The sequence below is a fragment of the Coloeus monedula genome, assembly GCF_965178545.1.
Source record: "Coloeus monedula genome assembly, chromosome: 3".
NCBI classification, from domain to species: Eukaryota; Metazoa; Chordata; class Aves; order Passeriformes; family Corvidae; genus Coloeus; species Coloeus monedula.
In genome coordinates this window covers 19,043,656-19,060,834 of record NC_138783.1, presented here as the reverse complement: position 1 = coordinate 19,060,834, position 17,179 = coordinate 19,043,656, and the positions used below count along the sequence as shown (strand labels likewise).

The 17,179-nt window shown below is 40.1% G+C and overlaps 1 protein-coding gene across 6 annotated transcripts in view; it reads left to right on the top strand.

Moving 5' to 3' along the window:
* BBX (BBX high mobility group box domain containing) overlaps window positions 1-17,179 on the top strand; it is a 140,598-nt gene that overhangs the window by 34,776 nt on the left and 88,643 nt on the right. The window lies entirely within an intron of this gene.

Sequence of the window (17,179 nt, the reverse complement as noted above, 5' to 3'; positions counted from 1 at the left end):
TAATGGGACAGCTTTGTTTGCTCTGCCCATGATGGCCTGAGTGATTTTGCAGAGGACTCTTCATGGGAAGCCACTCAAACACGCAGCTGTGGTGGGCCAGCCTGGCATTGGAAGCTGCCACTGCAGCTACAGGGCACTGCTGCAGGTCTGAGCTACTGCCCAGGTAACAGGGGACAGTAGAAACAATCAAAGATCTTGATCAGGATCATGTGAGGCCTAACCAGAATTGCTTGTGCTCTTGATCCACACAAGAGTGTGTAGTGAGTAGCTGTTTTCTGTGCTGACAAGTTTAATTTACTGATAGTTCTATTAAATGAAAGATGTAGAGCCTTGTAGTAGTTCTTACAGTGAAGTTCTCCAGTAGCTTTGCTGAAAGAAGTTCTGGAGAAACACTTACTTTAAAGTTTGATGCATTTTGGTGAAAGATGAGAGAGGTACAGTAAATCAGAAATTGGGGGTTGATTTCTGGTTATATTTTTGGTTATGACTGACTTCCCATTTTTCCTTGGTGGAATTTAGCTTTGCTTCTTTCCAGCAGCCTTCTTGTACTTTAAGGGGGCTCTCAAGAAGGCTGGAGACGGACTTTTCACAAGGGCATGTAGTGATACAACAAGGGAGCATGGCCTTAAGGTGAAGAAGGGTAGGTTTGGATTAGGTATTAGGAAGCAATGCTTCTCTGTGAGGGTGTTGAGGCACTGGAACAGGTTGCCCTGAGATGTTGTAGACCCTCCATCCCTGGAGGTGTTCACGAGCAGGTGAGATGGGGCTCTGAGGAACATAGTCTAGTTGAAGGTGGGGGGTTGAAGCCAGATGATCTTCAAGATCCCTTCCAACCCCAACCATTCTGTGATTTTACGCTTCTGTGATTCTTGTAAGTTTCAGGGCAAGCAGAAGTCATAAGAGTGTTGTGTGCTTGGCTCACACTTATTGCTTGCCATTGAACAGCTTTGAAGTAAAGGTGTAAGGCCAAAATAAAAACAACAAACCACTTCTATAGCCCAGTCTGTAGCTTCCACTTGAGTATTGGTGGAGGAGCATTGTATAGGAAGTAATAATAAAACTTCCAGTCATGTGTGGCCTTGCGTCTTTTGTATTTATTTTCATGTGCTGGGTATACTACACTGTGTGGTTTTGCCTCTATGCAATCTCTAAATTCATTGCGCTAAATCTACTTCTTGGTATAGACTTGTGCTCAAGAAATTAACCCTGTGTTATGTCATTATTCTGAGGGATAAAACAGTAGCTAAATACATTTTATGTGCTGTGCGCATTTTATCAGTGTGTTAAAAAGACAACACAAGCCTGTTTGCTTCAGTGTGTATAATGTAAAGATAATTCTACATGCTAGTGTCTTCACAAGGAATGTGTGGTAAATTTGCTTGTGCTGTAGATGCAAATGTATTTCCTATGTGGGCCCAAGTATCAACCCTTATTTGCCAAAGTTACTGCCTTCTCACTTGCATTCTGCCAGTAAAGAAACTCTGTAGCACTAAGTACCTGGGCATAACGTGAAGCGTTTAAGCCCAACAGCTGTTGGACTTCTGTGCTGTTTTATTCCGTTTGTACCTATTTTCAACATTTCAGTTATAATTGATAGGAGGCTGCTGTAAAAAATCCGACCTGTATCAATAAAGGGTTCCTACCAGTGCCTCTACATTTGGTTCTTACAACTGATTTTCCTGCTTCACTGACAGCTGGAGTCAAAGCATTTGCTGCTTCTTGTCATATTTTGGCAACCTGGTTTTCTCTTAACTTGTAGAAATTTGTTAGTGTATTTTGGAGTCCACCAAAAGGGGATGAGAAGTTGTGTCTGAAAGCTGGATACTTCTTCATTGGCGAGATCACAAGGGTACTAGTAAGTGCTCTTTATTTGTAGGCATGAAGGAATGAAGGGTACGGGTCCCAGAGTATTTTTTTCACCTTCAACATGGGTAATGTTGTCCTGTCTTCATCGTAGATAGGAGATACAGACATTATTTGAATGACAGCTCCCTGACTAAGAAGTGGAATAAAACTTAATTGACAGAAGTAACAGTGAATCACCATATTTAAATGGCAGCACTGTTACTAGAAGAAACAGTCCAAGCCTCAGACACTTGCATCTTACCTCATGGGGCCACACTAGTGTTTTTGTTGTATAATGAACAGGACTGGAAGAATGATCATAGCTAAATTGTTATTATTAGCTTAACTCTTTCTGCCTAAAGATAGAACTGACCATGACTGGGTAGATCATCTAATGTGTTGTGAATCAGACTTATGAACTGAACAGCTCTAAAAAGGGGTCCGGGAGTGCATAGTAGAAGCAGGACAGGGGACAGGACTCCTTTTGGTTTCAGAGCTGACCTATGCTTACTGCTTGTCAAGCTAGAGCCTTGAGGGCAGGCTAAGTAAAGTGCAAGAGGAGGAGGATGTACCTCCAGAAACAGAGCACTGCTGTCTATTTCTTCTGCTAGGGACTTCTATGTGTCTTTTGTACATGGTTTTGCAGTCTAGATAGTTTCCAGAGCAGATAGCATCAGTTAGTTACTGATGCTGAAGATAACATGTCTTAATTATAATGCTGCTTATATCTTTCTCCTGTGATACTTTCTGAAGTAGATCCCCTTTCCTTCCATAGCTTGCTTCCACAGGACCCAGCACAACATGCTACATGGCAGGCTGTTCTTAAAAATCGCATGGGGCTTTCAGTGAGTGTGTTGATAGGTGATTTTAGCAAGATAGCTCTCTCACTGTGCAGAATGCCAGTTTACTACAGATTCAAGGTGCCAGTTCAGTTTTTAAGTCTGGAGTTGGTGCTGTAAAGTGTTAATTTCATCAGTTACTCTTGAGATTTTCACTAGTGGTGGACTACCTGAAAAAGAGATGATAGCTTCTCTTCCAGTGGCCTGTAAGAAGAGTATGTTTCTCTGGCCAATATTCTAAATTTTTTTGTTTGTTTTTTTTTTAACTAGCAGGGCGATTTTAGTTGCTTGTGTGTGATTTGTGGAGTTCAGGAAGTTATTGTTAGCAGTTTTCAAGCTTTTGTCACGTGTCAGGTGCTGGCGAAACCAACAGCAGGTATTCAGCATGCATTCACTGGGGCTGTGTTTTGGATAGGGAGGTTGAATGTTACATCCCAAGGTAAAGTTCCTGTTCTGAGATTTGCTAATGTAAACCTGTGCATTTTGTTTGGAGCCTTGTCACCTTCTCTGAGACTTCATGCAAGTACAGAAATCCATGCTGGTGGATATTGACAAGGGATAAAAGGATCAGTGTTTACTTTGCTTGGAAATTGCTCAGATGTTAGAGTTTAGACTTGAAAATGTCACCTCTGCTCCTTCCCTTGCCCTGTGAAAATAAACTGAAAACCGTAGAAAAATGTGGCATATTCAGTCTTCATTTTTTTGAGTAATATTTTAGAGTACCTTAAGCTACAAAATTATACTGTTTAATGAAAACTTTATGCAAAACAAAAATCATATTTGTGGGAGAGTGACAAGAGGAGTGATAGTTTCAGGAGGAGAAAGAAAACTTACTTGAATGTCCCTGTCAAGCTTGCACAGCTTTTATAAAGCCAAAAGAACTGAAGCAACTACCTAGAAACACAAACATGACAAAAAATGATAAAACTCAGCAACTTGGTTTGATTGTATCTTTCTTTTAGAGGGAAAAATAAAATTCTCTCTTTTGCTGTAAATGGAGAAGGTACTTATTAAGAGTAAACCACAAAAATAATGCTTTCTTTGGTAGCCAAGTTATGGCACAGTATGAGGGACCTCGAGAATTGATGCATCTGGGCCATGACCATGGCTCTGGAAGTTCACAGCTTCTGCTGGTGAGGACGCAGGGGGTGCTGCCCCTGCTGCAGCACCTTCTAACAGTGCTATGTCCACCTTCCGCATGGATGTGGTGTAACAGCAGCAGCTTGGACCATTCTCCTTGGACTTCTGTGTGGGATAATGCTGGAAGAACCTTGCTGGGAGGCACAGTCACAGCAGCGGAGGGACTTTGCAGGGAGCTGGGGTCATGTGCTGCTTTGGGACCGTCTTCCCTGATGGCCAGCTAGCCTGAGCTGAAACCCTGGCAGCATCTGAGATTCTTCAGATGTAGAACTTGAGTATGGAAGGGCATGGCTTTTGTAATACTTCACAGGGTACTTCTTTTTTCAAAAGCAGTCGCAGAAGGTGCTGCCAGAAAAACCTGTGCATTTCAGCTGAAGATGAGCAGGATTGTGCTGCAGGGGAAAGCTACTCAAAATGTATTCCTCCCTTTTTATCTGTTAGTTCAGTACTGTACAGTAAAATGCTTTTTTCAGGAGGTTAAAATACTTTCAAATTAAAGGGTTATCTTTATGCAGATGTTCAAACAAAATACTTTTTTCCCAAACTAATTAAAAAATTAAACTGTCTTTAGAAATCAAAATAATTTGAGTTTTCCTGTTCTCAGCTATCTACAAGAATGTATGGGGTTGTTTTTAAATTTAAAATTGTAGTAATGTAGCTGTAAGTGTTCTGTACTTGACTAAATTACTTTCTTTTTGTAACTGATGCTGCCCCTTGAGGCTTGTTAATATATGGAGTAACTTGGAAGTAGCAATCAGGTGTGTAAACACCTGCAAGTTCTTTGGGTAAAGAGGCAGGCAAGTTCCACATGGGCCTATTGTGCATTAACAAAATCTCAGTAAGAAGAATTTTGGTGGAAGTCACTCAAGAAGCAGGTTCTTGCTAGTCAGGAGCAGTAAAGAGTTACTAGATTTCAGGTATTTCCTTCTCCCTTCAAGGCTCTGAAAAGGCAGGCAGCTAGCCAGGCTCCATTTGAAAAAACCTGTGGTATATTCTAACAACACAACTGAGGCCTTCCCATCTGCAGCAGTTCTCATGGTTTATTTAATAAATAATTGAATAAATTACCAGGAATAAGACTCTGGTAGAGCTTTTCTGAATCAGATGCTGGGCTTTCACCAAATGTCTGACTTGAGTCCCTGCTCTGTGAATTCTGAATTTGCACCTCGAAATGTTTGCTGCAGGTACTGACATCTGCTTTCTGGTGGACCTCTAGTGAGACAAGGGATCCAAACTGATGTGTTGAGGTGGTGGTTAGGCAGAGGAAAAATAGGTACTTTCCGGGTGAGCTTTCATAAGAAGCAAATATATTCTAAATATTATCATCAGTTTTACACTGTTGCTTGTTCTAAATTTTCTGCAGTATGAGTTGACAAATGCACATAAAAGCAGATAAATCCTTTGCTATTGGCAGTTCTACGAGGTATTTCAGCTTGTCCTGCAGGTCCTTAGAGAAAGGCATCTTCAGTTGACTGATAACTCTTTAGCACATTTCTGCTGAGTAATTAAGGTGCAAATAGAGGCTGTGGAGACGCTTAGGCTTCAGTCAGTAATGTGTTTGTTTCAAGATGGTCAGCCTCCTTGATTTATACCTAGAAATAATTAATTCTTGAACATTGTGCCATCTCTTGAAGATGGTTAAGGAGCATAATGTGCTTCCTTTGTCAAACCTGGTGGGGGAGCAAGGGGGCAGGCAGCTACCCAACTAACCAAAGTTCCCAGGTAGTCTGTGGTAAGACCTCTAGAAAAGGCATATTATGGCTCTCTTTTGAGGTGATAGAAGCCTGGTCAATATCATAAACCATTTATCAAACGGGAGTATGCCAACCTAGGTATTTGCAGCACTAACAAAGTACATGTGTTGTACGAAGTACCATGCTTTGGCTGATCTGCATATTAAGAGGCAGTAGAAGGTTCAGAAGGAGCTTCTCATTTTAATTTTAATGCGCAGAGAGAGGGGTTTGGAGTGGCTGTGGTATTTTGCAATTTCTCGTGTTTTTAAGTCTGCCACTAATTTTTTTTTTCTGCCTGGCACCTTTGCAAAACAGGCCTACTGTGTGGTGTTCACTTTTATCTTGCATGTACCTTCAGAAAAGTATGTATAGATACTTACATATGTATGTGTACATATGAATATGGATGGAATAGGAAAACTTTGTGCATCTTCGCTGTAGTAACAGGACAAAATGAGCTTTGGTGGCCATTCCTGATGCTCATTCACTCTTGCTGTTCTCTGAAAACATGGTGTGAGACAGTGCAATGTGGCCTGGCCTAACACAGTAGACATGAGTAGACCTCTGCTACTGTGTGCTACTCATTTCATCGGTGATATTTTTTGGCATGCTATTTTAGGCCAGTAGTGAACCCTCTCTTTCATTGCTGTTACCAGAGTATCTTATTTTTAAAATACATAGATAAAAAAACCAAAATTAGCATGAGTGAAATTTGTGTCTAAATAAAGATTTAAATAAAGTCAATGTTAAATAAAATCTTAAGAGTGGCCTTGCCTTTCATATGATTCTGGCCAGTTAAGGCTGCAAAATACTATTTTTATTGACAATACAAATTAGGCCTGTTTAAGAACTAGAGAAATAGATCTGGGGAGTGCCTGTACAAACATCTTGAGCACTGCAGAACTGTTTTCTCACTTGCAGACACCTCTGCGACTGGACCCCTGTGGAGGGAGTAGCAAGAAACAGCTCTTGGTGATTTACTGACCTAAAAGGATAAGGTGTCCCTCATCTTGGAGAAATACTTGTGATTTAGAGTTAGTCTTTGTGCAGGTCCTCCACATAGGGCGAATCTGACCAATACTTAATTAGTTAGACATGTGAAGGAAGGTGGAGGTGTTGTCCGCTGGGATCAGAGGGTGGCTGAGCTGAATACTAGCTTTAAACATCACTTAGCTGCTGCTCGTGCCCTCACCATTTTGAAGGAATCTTCTCTGTACTTAATTCTGACATTACGGCTTGCAAGGGTCATTTTTCTTTCTTTCATGTCTTGGTATAGTTGTGGTACCACTGTTTTCCACCTTCAACTGCAGCTTGAAATACGTTGGGCCTCCTTAACTGTACTAGAGTGATAATTTGCACTTTTATAGCATTTTTCACTTGCTTTACCCAACTCTTGTATAGGATTGATGGAAAAAGCTAGGTGGCACCTTTGTGACTGAGGTAGGTAGAATCTCTGAATCACAGGGAGGTTAAGCATGAATTTAAGGAAGTCTTTTGGCTTCCTTGAAAGGTTTGGAGAACCTATAGTTCCTTGTTTTGGGAATGGGGTGGGGAAGCTGCTGCTGCTGGGATTAAGTTACAGATGTTAAACCGCATGGTGGGGTGTAAGGGGGCATATTATAAAATGGTGTGGAAGTTTTGTGTGTGTGATGATTAACACCTGACACTCACCGTATTAGATTCACCTCTGATCAACAGTGCAAACATCTAAAAAAATAAGCAAATAGCAGTCTCTACGCTGGGAAGGAAGAATAGCAACATGTTCTTCCAGAGTCTGGCATTAGTGTGGCAGCAAAGTGATTTCCAGGAACAAAAAGAAACGCTTTGGACAATCTTGCCTAAGGTGTGTTCTGGTGCCTGCAGTTCAGTCACTCAACAGGTAACACAGATTAACACAGAGCAAAAAAAACGGATCTGAGTTTGTTTTAAAACTAAGGTGTTGATAGGAAAAATCAGTACCAATTTTTCACTTTCTTTTATAGTTGAAATGGCCATTCATTTGAAGAATGAATATTTGATGCTTTCATATAAAATTATATTGCTTAAATTTCTGGAGCTTACCTGGCTGGAGGGGTTGTACAGAGAACTGATAGTGCATTACAAATATTTATGACGCTTAGTAAGATTTTTATAGATGTTAATACTGTTTATCAAAGTGTTATTTTAACTCATACTTCAGATACCTGCTTAATATATTGTGGTTCTGTCTTTTGCATGTTGTTAGGCAGATGGTTCTTCCATGAGTGAGAGACCTTACCTAAATACCCCTGTGCTTTGTCCAAGCCTACTCAGCGGGTCTGTGGTAGAGGAGGGATGTGGGCCAAGGAGGATCCCTTGGCTTGCCATGCTGCTGCTTAGCAGTTTAATCCATGTCACTTGAACTGATGCTTTCCAGGGGTAGTGACATTACTCAGAAAAGGTTTGCCCACCCCTGAAGAGGAACAGAAGCAGCTGTATAAGGGTTAGAAACAGCACAGCCGTGTCTACTCCCAGGCATGTTTAAGGAGAGGACTTGATTTTGGCCTTGACATGGGCTGGGAAACTAACATCTAAGGCACGCTAAGGAACATGAACAGGGAACATTATGAACGAGGTTGCAAGGACCATGTCACGGTTCAGATACTGGACCTGCAGTGGACCCTTGTCAGTGCTGAGTGTGCTTTAAGGGTAAAAAGCCTTGTCTTGCCCTGGCAGCCGGACTGCAGAAGTTGGTGAGACTGCAGGAATTGTTTGTGGCCACTAGATGACTCTTTTAGCTTGCCGGTGGATAAACTCAGAGCTGAAAAAAAGTCTGAAGAGCTGATACAGGAAGGAGGGGCTGTTCTGTGTCCGTTCTGACTGAGGTGCACCTAAATAAACGGGTTATGTATCTCCCAACTGATGGAAACGTTAACCTGGTTTTTAGTTTGATTTGAAGTAGTTCAGGGTAATAAAACTCTATGGATCACTAATTTGGGATGTTTTTTATAAGTTTGCATTTTCAAAACAAAGGTCCTAACCTCCGTAAGGTCAGGCCGGATTCACTGAGGCAGTGAACATGTGAATAAGCTAATTTTACAAGTTGTACTGCTTGCTGACTAGACTGCTAGTGACACCTGGGTTTGTGAAAGGCTCTGCCTGTTACTTTGCAAGCTTTCATGAAGGAAAACTCCATCCAAACGAGCAGCAGCATAATGCTATCTTTGCTTCTTCTTTGCATCTTGTAGATGGGCAAGACAAATCCTGTTAGGCCAGGAGATACGTAAACAGACTTGACCGAAGGTAAAGCCTAGACAGAATTCCCACAAACTGGCTACAAATTTCATTGTGTATGTAGAGGGTCCACTCACCTTACGATGCTCAGGATCAAACAATCTTCCTGTCATTTAGAGAGTGCAAACAATGCTTTAGTTTAATAAACATTTATCTGCCAGTGTCTGTACTAAGTGTGTAGTCCCTTTATCAAGCTAATTAGGTGATGAGGTGGTTTTGATGTTGCTCCATGTGTTTCCTCACATCCGTTTTTATTTCTGAGATGTAATAATGAATCATTAGGTGCCATTAAATGTGACCAATTCCTGGTGCAGGATATGTGCTGGATAAAACAACAGTGCCCATGGCTAATTTTTTTTTTAATTCAAAATTGCTTTTGTAAGCCAAAAATCCTATGGCAATGAGACTTGGCCCTGAACTGTGGCTTGATCTGTAAAGGTTTTTTATTACTCTTTAAAGCTGTGAAGTCTGAGTGCTTCAGTGTTTGTGGTAAGCATAGTAGTAGTAGTAGTCTTGTTTTTAAACTTAATACATGGTAAGAGTGTCATGTTTGGAAGTTTTCTTCAGCTAAAATTTCCCCTTTTCTCTCTTGAAGACATTAAGACCTGTTGGTAAGTCCAAAACCTCTTCTGAATTAGCTTCCAAAAATGCAATTCTGGATTGAGTCTTTACAAACCAGGGCTAGAATTTTCTTGACACAAACTGTATCTCTTTTGAGGGTTATGTTTACCCAGTGGCATATCGGGGTTAGTTCTTTGGATGTGTCACAATGATACAAAAGCAGCTGTTCTATGAGATTTCCAGTTACTTTCTATTTATGCGTGTAGGATATGTATGTAATGCAGTTCTTTGTATGAATGTATGCAAACATCCCTTGTCTCTTGCTTTCCAAATACGCATACCTTGACGCATGTGCACAGGCATCCTTCCCTTCCTCCCTACCTTGTTTTCTGCCCCAAGACCCTTTTTTCAGATGGTTTAAAAGCCATGATACAGCAATCTTGTAATGGTCTAAAGGGAAACTGCATAACCTGTAATTTAGACTAATCATTTGTAAATAAACTATGACAGAACCGATGAGGAGAAATACTGAAAAAAAGAAACTGGTTTTTGGCATTTTCTTAAATATTTTCCATCTGTCTTGTTGCTGTGTCATTATTTTGTTACACTAAGTGTTTTGTGAGATTTCCATGTTTTTATCTGTTTACTTAAAAGCTGTGGTTCTAAGGAGATGCTTTGCTTGGTTTAATTGAAAGGTCAAGAAAGATGCAGGGGCAAGGCCAGGAGTAAACCTAATGACCGTCTAAAACTTAAACTTACTTGGTTTGGGTGTGTTCTGTGTGCTGATTTCTTATGTGCTGCAAGAGAAAATAAAATTGTGTTCCACCATGTTAATATCAGGCTAATAAAATGTAAAGAAAAAATTAAAGAAAAAAACCCCTAAATCTGTAGTTCCCATTAGATTCTCGCTCTGAAAACTGTTTTATTGTTGGATTTATGCTTTTTCTGCTGCTGTCAGTGATGGTTGTAGATATGAATAGAATGCAGCATGTGTAGCATGGATCAAAGTGAGGTGAATGAGCTGAATTGGAAATCTACCATGCTTGAGCTAAGCTGGCAGTGGAAATGACATGAGTGGCTTAATTTTATTTAGAGCTGTGTAAAGGGAGAGGCATTTGTGTGTGTTTGGGTCCTATCTCCCCCAGTCTCTGCCTTGTCCTTCTTGTTCTCCTGGGCCCCAAGTGACATGCTGGGATGTACAGGTTATCAGTTCCAAGCACATCTGGCATTTCAGGAATTAGCTGGGCTGCTGCAGCAGTTGGGAGCACAAGGGATGGTGGCATATTTTATGTTCGGCTTCCTCTCTGAAGTGGCTGAGCTGAGTCAAGCAGCAGGGAAAAGGCTGAGCGAGGCACCTCCCTTCAGACTGCTCAGTGTGCTTGCCTGCCTGCCTGCCCTGTTCACTGACTGTGATCTGGTGATGGAATAGCCAGTCTCCTTTAAAATTTCTTTGTGCCAGCCCTTAGCATAGTCAGTGTTCAGAATGGTTAACAGATACACTTCAAAATGTTACGTCTGTTGTAGAAGGACCCCAGGAATGGAGTACTGAGAATGGTCAGGCAGAGACAGATAGTGAACACTGCATTGTGTTTATTTAGGGAAGGAAAAAAAGAAAACCGAAACTCGAACTCTCTCAGAGTCTGAGAAACTTGTGAATGAAGAGAATTCGGTTTGAGACAAGGTTGTGTGGCAATTTTACTTAAGCAAGTCTCTGCATTTAGGATTAAGAAGGAAATCTTCAGATATTTCTTACCCACTCCTAACAGTTTTCCCTTCAAATACAAGTATTTGATTATGGAGCAAGATTTAATTGGGAACTTGAAATTCTGTTGAGGACTGTTTGCAGAAAGTTTGTCTTTTTCATTTATGCATTGAATTACATAACTGTAAACTGAATGTGTCTTAAAACAAGAGCTCCTTAAACTTCTAATTTGTCCTGCAAAACCCCAGGATATTTTCATCCCCTAACATTGTATTTTGCAAAGGTTTATACCTTTATACCTATATTACCATCATCTGAAGCACAGGGAACATTGCACTAGTGCTCTCATGAAGTTTCTGTTACCTGGAGTCTTTCCCAGCATCAGTTTTAGAAGTCAGGTTTCGTTTCCTAGTGCCAATATTGACACAGTTGTGATTCGGGTGTATTTAGTGTTCACTCTGAAGAGGGTATATTCTTTGATCTGCATCCAGAAAATTGTTTTGCTGTGGGTGGGATTTCTATTGTACATGGGCACCGGGGTTCCCTCTAGGATTAGATTTCCTCATCCTCCCAAAGCTGCTTTGAGAAGAATGCTTTTTGTACTGCTGGGAATTGGATTTGGCGTAAAAGCCTGTTCCAGAGCATTGTGTTCCAACTGCATAGGCCACCCAACAGTGCACAGGGATCCCCCCAGCCATGGTGACTGAATTCCTGCTATCTTCTTTACCCTTCCTGACTCTCAGAATGCGAAACCTGTGGGAAAAGACTGCTGAAATGCAGTTGTTAGTACTAATACCTCATTTTAGTGCTAATTTCACTGGTTTATTGGGAATCTTCTGAAGTCAGTCGTAATCTCAGTTTGTCTCCTTTCCAGCATTGTATTTCCAGGTAATTTGCCACTTAACAGTCTATTCATGGGTTGTGCCAATGCATCATGCTGGATAAGATGACACATCATTTTTTGCATGTGAATTAAGGAGAGGCTAAAGAATCTTTGTTTATTTAATAGGGCTTGGTTCCCTAACTGAGTTGTGGCAGAAACTGCATGAGGTGGTACTAGAGACCTAAAAGTAACACCTCACACTGGCCAAGCCCTTCGAGAGCAGCTGAAAGTTGTAGATCAAGTCTCCAAAGAGATGGACTATCTGTGGCAGAGCTTTTACAGCCTGAGATGGGCAGATCCTGTGTGAAAGTGGGATGCCGACGGTAACTAGTTGAAACTTACTCTGGATTTCTGAAGTGTTACTGTTTTTCCCTCTCAGTTGTAAAGAAGCATCAAACCAGACTTCTAATACAGTGGTAGATATTTATTTGTTTATAATAGCCATTACATCCAGGTAATTTTCGGGTTATCTCTGTTTATCTTGTGGTATATTTCTGCATCAAGCACTTGCTTTAATTTGATAGAGATCTGTAGCACCTCAGTTTTTGATAGACTACAGAGCAAGATCCATAGATGTGATTGCACAAACCTGTTAGGTGCTATTAATTTCAAATTTTTTTTAAAAACTAATCCAAAACTAAAGAAAACTAGCACCACAAAACCAACCCCCCCCAAACAGCCAACAATTGAATATGCATAATTTTGTGTATACAATGGTTTTCCAGTCATCCTTGATGTTCTGCTGTTGGCTATCTATACTGCTAGAATGGGTAAAAAATTACTGAATAGTTGTTCTTTACATTGGATTGTTGTATTATTATTTTTTCACAACACCTGAATATTACTGCAGTTGCTTTAAAAATGTGGTAACAATACATTAGTTATTATGTAAAAACCACCTAAATTATATTTATACGAAGTTGGAGACTCAAAGTATGCTCTTACTTTGTCTATTAGACATGTACATACACAGACCAGGCATAATAAGGAAATCCAGGCTTGAAGAGCTGTCTTTATGCCACTTTTTCCTACGCTGGTGTAGGCTCAAGGACTGAAATTGGGGTTTGGAGTGATTGAGCAGTCCCACATTCAATTATTTCATTTCCTGATAAAACTTTATAAAAAATCGACATTATTTTAAAAAGTTCAAGTAATAACAAGATATTTGTGTCTTTTCTTCCCACCCCCACAAAAAATGTTTCAGCATTCTGATAAGGTCTGTAACTCCATGATTACATAGCACTGGGGAATGAAGGAAAGTACCATGCTGTTCAGCAAATACAGTCTACAAATACAGGTTAATGGTTAACTATATTTAAGTCTGAAAGTGATTGTATATTAATTACAGGTAATTATGAGATGATACAAGCACATTGCCATGCAATGTGCTCAGAACACACTGTAACTTCAGAGTGTGTTTTAGGAAAAGGATTTGGGTATTACCACATCATTTAAGACAGAAACACCATTCTTCACTACAAAAATCACCAAAGAACCTTCATGGCCCTGCCTGGTGTTAACGTGCCGGCTCATGTTCTTCAGTGAGCATTTCATATATGTACCTCTAAAGAAAAATTAAATCAATTTCTACTTGAACTGCAGTGATAACAACTTGCCTAGCTGTGTGGTTTGCTGCCTATGATTGGTCCCATAGAGCAAGGGTAGTTTCTCCTGATGGATTTTTGGAACCACTTTGAAACTTGTCCCTGTTAGAGTTGCCTTTAGGCAACTCCTAGCATGCTATGTTTTGGCTTCTGCATATCTTCTGGCTGCACACCAAGATACGATATTTAAGAGTGTGCTGTGCTCCTCTGGAGTAGCCTCTGTCAAATCAGGATTTTTATAGCCAGTTTTCCCTTATTTTCTGCCCTTAATTAGAGGCTGTGACAGAAAAAAGTTTCCTTTCCAGATTATTTTTTTTCAAGACAAAATTAATCTGTTTTTCACCCATGGTCTTTATCCTTTTTATACTACTAGTACTACTAATACTTGATCTTTTTGGCTTGCACCTTTTGCTGAAAGTCAGATTCTAAAAACAAAAATGTCAGCTTGTATGACAAGGGACTTCTGTGTACAACCCATCTCACCAAAGTTTCACAAGGTCTGCAGCAGTGCTGCTACAAGAGGAAGCTCAAAGGCCACAGCTCTTAAGTCTTGATCTTGAGAATATTTACAGGTAGGCATAACTTCTCCACCAAAGCTCCTTTCTGTTGACCTCAGGGATGACTTGTGTATTTGAAATGGAGCCCAAATATTAACGCTCGCTAGTTGGTGACAACAGGAAGGGGGAAGGCAGGGTGTAAATGCACTGCTGTGAAGGGTGGCGTTCACTTCCCTTCCCCCAGGCTATCAACTGCCCATCCTGGTGGTCTGCCTACTGTCCAGGTACTGCTCCAGAAGGATGGGCTTCTTCTGGGGCTCCACTGGCATGTTTGCCAGCCCTTGAAGACATCCCAGGTACCCCAGTCCTTTACATGCTCACAGGTACTGAAGGACAGGTTTTAGGAAACAGCATCCCATCCTAAGTAGCTTGACTCTTATTTCAGAGTAAAAGCAACTTTTCTGAAGATCTTAATAAAAAAGCAGTAATTACTGAAATCACTGTCAAGGTCATGGCCAGATGCTGCATCAATCTCCCAAGGCAGTCATGATTACCCTGTTTTCTTTAGTATGCTGGGGATGCTCACGGTGTTGAAACTCATGCTGAGGAATAAGTGCAGGGCTGATGGATGATAGTGGTTGAGTTGGTCTGTGTGTGATGTTGATGGAGGGCAAAACAATGCTGTGTTTTCTGTCAGCATTCCAGTTAATAATACTGTTTGAAAAACAGCTCTGTGGTATCTGTAAATGCCTTTTATGAGGCAGGGAGAAAGTATTTACATAGATGCTTTCAGTTACCACATATTAATATAAATACTTGTACCTCTGAGTGGTTGCACAAAGCAAGTAGGCACCTAAGATATCAACACTTCCTAAAAAAAAAAGTGGATTTTTTTCATCTCTTGTAAGCTTGATTTGTTTGCAAGTGGTTTGTAACTGGCCACTCGCTGTTACAGTGCAACTAATTTTGAGTACCTAAGCAATGAATTTTTTACATCATAAACAGCTACTCGTGCAGTGAATTTAAAGCTGGTTTCTGCTGTATAGTAGAGAAACAAATACGTTACTTGGCACTGGGGAATAATAATCCCTGGCTGACGCCTAATGCTCCTTATTACTGCACTAGTATGACTCTTCACAGGGTAGTTCATAGGTGTTGCTCCCTGTTTTTCAGAAAGCTGGAATAGGATGTATGTCCTGGGTTGCCAACGAGATAGATAATGGAGTAGAGCCCTTTCAACACCTTCAGTCCTCTGTTCAGTCTTGAATTGGCTTCTCAGTTTTTACAGGAAAAGTCAATATGACGTGCAGCACTAGACATAACAAACTTCCCTAATTAAGATCCAGAATTTGGGAATGACTGTGACATGGTGCCTGTTGATAGGCATACTACTTAAGGATTCCTGTGTAAGAAGATTTTCCTCATACAGCTGTCTTTGCAAAAGAGTGGACATTGTCACTAACCAGCATCCAGACAGATCTGTTTTCATAAATCTAAATGGGAAAAGCTTTTGGGAAAGCCATGAGGCCCTGCATAAGCATATAGGCTGCCTGTCTTCTTGGTCTTCTTGCCAGCAAACTGCTACCTGATCCACAGTAAGATGATGCTCCCATCCCACCACACTTCCTTGTTATTGCACCCAAATTTATATGAGGGCTGCCTTGAAAGTTGAGCTTTGGCATCTTCTGCATAATTTCCATGAACCTGAAGAGGAAGGATAGGAATGAAAATGAAGGCACACTCTAATCAAAATTATCAAAAATCACAAAGTATCACAAATCTACATATTTATAGCAAGTTTATGTAATCTGTTTGTAAAACTTGATACCACAGATAGTTCTAATGCCGTATTCCTGAGATGAAACAACAAAACCAACTAGGATTATTTTTACCTTAAACCTGCCCCCTCCCCAGCTTTGTTTTAAAATTCTTCTAAGTCTAGTTTTAAATACATCTTTGTGGACTTGCAGTCATACCTAGTATATCTTTAATTTCCTGAATTTAAGTGCAGTGCCTCCCATTTTGAAACAAAATCAGACTGGAGAAGGAGTTGTGAAGAAGGCAGCCTCACTGTGAGAGTCCCTACATTCCTTCCAATTAGTTTGAAAGAGAAATTTCACTCAGGTGGTGTTTTTCAGTAAAACCATTGACTCTGTCAGAGCTGATAAACTGAAAATGTATATGGATGCAAATGCACCAGATACATTTGGAAAAGGATTGTTTCTTTTCCTGTTATTGACTTTGATTGTAACCTTTCTGTCTATGAGTTAATCTCACTGCTCTCAGTGTGGATAGCTTTAATGAAAAGCCTGATAGAGGGCATGCATGCAGTCTTCTAAAATGCACACAACAATGTGGGTAAATGTAGACCTCCTGAAAAACAAGTCTTGTCTGTACTAACTAGAAAAATATTTTTTCTGCCGTTTATTTGTACATATTTCTGTGTTTCCCAGATTCTCAAACTGCCTAAGGTGTAAGTTTTTCACTTTTTTTTTCTACTTTAGGACTTCTGTTGGGAGTCAATCCAATAAAAGTTGAAGATAACTGTTAGAAAAACAGTTCTGAGATTTTATTTATTTTTGTACACCAGTAAAGAAGAGACTGCAAAGCTGTTGACTGATACTGGAACAGCATATATGGGGGTAAAATAATTTCTTAATGCTAAATTGAAGGTGAATGTGCATAGATATTTTTAATATCTGGTGCCTATTATTTAGATTGCCTTTGTAATCTGGTTAATCACAAGGTGTGAAAATAGTTGCAGCCACTCCAGTTGATTTTAGAAACTGACAGGTGCAATTTAGGAAAAACTATTTTAGTGTTGAGTATTTTGCTGCACTATGGTTTTTGGGGTAGAGGTTTTCTGGTATGGTGTTTTGGATGTTGTTTGCTTTTTTCCTCAATATTTTATTGAGAGAGATTTTAGCTTTTTTTTTGTTTGTTTCTTCTTCCCCTCATGCATCATCATTCAGTATTTAATAGTGTTCTGTAGGATTAAGAAGAATTAATAGCCATCCTTTTTCTCTTCACTGTACTGTTTTCCAGTGTCTTGTAAAGGAGCTGTAGTTTTTTAATACTAAAATCTGTCAGATGTCTTTAAAACAAATGGAGAAGATTTTATAA